Source organism: Lycium barbarum, chromosome 12, assembly GCF_019175385.1.
Source record: "Lycium barbarum isolate Lr01 chromosome 12, ASM1917538v2, whole genome shotgun sequence".
In the NCBI taxonomy this organism is placed as follows: Eukaryota; Viridiplantae; Streptophyta; class Magnoliopsida; order Solanales; family Solanaceae; genus Lycium; species Lycium barbarum.
The window spans coordinates 31,482,210-31,485,212 of record NC_083348.1 but is presented as its reverse complement, the minus strand read 5'-3'; the positions used below and the strand labels follow the sequence as shown (position 1 = coordinate 31,485,212).

Below are 3,003 nucleotides of genomic sequence, written 5' to 3'. Positions count from 1 at the left end.
ATATCTGCTTTGTGGTATGCTTATGTTTAATTCGTTCCTGCTACCTCTTAATGCATTCTTGGTATGCCACTACGGCCCGAATTTTGGCCTTCTTAAGCTAGCCTCATTCTTTCCTTGAACTTTTGACAATGCCATACCTCGTTTCAAGACTAGATCTGCCCTTCCCCCCTTTTTAAGGGTGTTCTTATACACTAGTAACTCCTGAGTATCAGTAGTCATCGGCCTACCCTAACGATCCTTCGACTCTTTTGGTCTCTTATAATACCATAATTCTCTCATCGTACAGCTTGACTTATTTTCCTTTCTGCTAATCGAGGGCTTTGCATTTGAATAAAGCGCTTATGCATTACATATCAATTCTCGCTGCCTTTTTTGAAGGCCTTTCTACTTCTACCTTTTATGACTGAACATTTCCCGAATCAACGGGTTAATGGAAACATTAGAATCCATCAAAACATTTTACAAAACGTTTGGTCTCGCTTTGCTCTTTTTATCCCTCATCTTCCTCCACAACTATTATCACTGAAAGTCTTCTTACTCTGAGTTTCCGGTTTCACTCTACACCTACAATATATCATTGAGGGTTAATATGCTATGCTCTTCCCCTTCCACTATCAATCCTTTTATTCTCCTTGCTCACTTATCCGAAATTTTCCTTGACTACTTATTTGCGTCCCACCTATGCATTGTAGTTCTTCCAGTTTTCTGCCACTTCTTGTTCATGTCATGAATTCCTTGCAAATATACCCTCTTCTTTCTTCTCCTTCCTACCGCCAGGGCTAGTCCATACTCATGAATATTTCCCATACATCTTTTTATTTCCTTTATAATTAAACCTCAGTATTCCTTATCCTCATCCCATGTCATTGATGTACTACCTCCTGGTTAGCCTTGTTAGTTCATTAACCTCTCGCTTGTCCTTGGTGATTGCTCAATTTTTATTTTCTTCCTTTCTTCTTCTTTTGACCAGCCCATTAGTGTACCTTTCCTGCTTTTATCCTCAAACCTTTCTTGAGTTCCTTCCTTCTCGAGCACCCTTCTCTTCTTTGTTATTTATAGTATCGGCTCGGAAGTTCGTGAAATATTCCTTTGAACGTGCAAATACGTTCTATTCTTAAGTCACCTTTTAGGAAATCTTCTCTATATCTGAGGCAACCATGTCAGAATAACTACACATTTATCCCTTTAGACACCTCTCGAGACCTGGAAATATCTTAGTATCGTTGCAAGGCCTGATCATTCTCTCTCTTACTTCACATCCCTATTTGTGATTACTATCCTTTAGTCCCACTTATCGAAGTCTGTTTTCTAACCCCACACATTCATCTTTTGCTTCACACTACCATACTTTATACCTTTCGCATGCCTACCTTCGAATTTTATCCAAATAGTCCCTTGCCTTACCCATCGTCCCTCTTGGAAGCTTCACTTACCCTCGTTTCTTACACTTTTTGTTTCTCAAGGCATTCTAATCTCTTTACTTTCTGTATATTCACTTTCTTCCTTTCCCTGATGTTGTTGCATTAGGACTTTCCAACTCTAGCCTATGGTTACAATATCATCAACTTACCTTATAACATCTATCACTTGAACTTCACTACCTTGTTCGATTGATGCCTTCAGTATACCGCAACGTCGGTTGCTGGGACACATATACCGATTGGCGCAGCCACATATGGGATGTCATACACATACATATATATATATATATATGTTTACTAACGCCTCGCTTACAAAGTACTTCCCAATACTATTCGAACTCATCCTAATTCTAGAGCTGTGATGCACTTTTTTTTTTCTCTTTGCCAATCTAGTCCGCCTCATCCTTCGCGACCATTTATGGTTTCTAAGCACTCTGCATACTACAATTTCCCTTAGGCTACTCTAGCTTCTTAGCTGTCTCTTATGTCTGAATTTGTAGGACTCTTAATATACTTCCCAGGGGGTCACCCATCCTAGTATTTCTCTCACCCTAGCACGCTTAGCCTTGGAGTGCTAATGGGATCCGGTGCGTTAGTGCTGGTATAATCGTATACACCTTGCTGCGTCACCTTCCTCACATAACCTAAAGCAAGTTGAAGTCTTAACAAATTCCAAAACATTCTTGTAATGCATCTCCCTCCGAATTAGAAAGGATCTCTTACTCTTCCGACTAAGCAAATGTTATTTTGGCCTTTGAAATCCTCAATAATCACCTTCAATCTGCATGTATAACTACTTTTCATCCTAGCTTTCAAGATTCCTAATGATGGCGAAGGCATCTTGATCGTAGTTACTTCCAAATACTTAAGTCACTGATCCCCTTTAGGATTTCCACTCATCACTATTCAATATTACCCTGAAGTAAATACATACGCACATAGGAAGTTTGTTATGTCCCGTATTTTCGTATAACGGGAAATCAAGAAATAAAGAAGACTTGTGTGTTGAGGAAATATTTTGATTTTGGTGAATATGAATATGTTGGTTATGGAGTTATTAATGTTAAGACGTCGGGGAAGGCCGAGGGTAAATTTGGAACTTCGGAAATTAGTTTCGGGAATTACAAAACGGGACATTTTATGAATTGGGCTAAGAAAATGGAATACAAAAATTGAGGCCCAAAGGAAGTGAATTGGCCGGCCCAAGGGAGCAAGTCCAAGTCCATTTATTAAGGTCATGTGCTATGCACATGACCTAGGAGTGGATATATATGATATATGTTAGCTTTATCAAGATCAAAAAAAAAAATCTCAAGAACACCATTGAAGGTGCTCTCGGCCGAAAAAGAAAGAGAAAGAAAAAAAAAATCCGTGGCTTGTTTCTAATCCAATCACCTAGTCTCTTTTGGAATGATTGATGAGTTCGAGGTGCTCTTCGTGGTGGTATAATTAGATTGGCGTAAGGTGCTCGTTTGCGGCAAATCGGAAATTCAAGAAAAAGGTAAGATCTTTATGTTTTAATGCTATGAAATGGATACATATGTGTTAGTGATTGAATTGGCATGAAGATTTTGGCATGGTG

At 39.0% G+C, this 3,003-nt stretch overlaps 1 pseudogene; it reads right to left on the bottom strand.

Annotated features, from left to right (window-relative positions):
- Window positions 1–1,914: 1,914 nt before the first annotated feature.
- On the bottom strand, window positions 1,915–2,036 carry LOC132625255 (5S ribosomal RNA; annotated as a pseudogene).
- Between the last annotated feature and the right edge of the window lie 967 nt (window positions 2,037–3,003).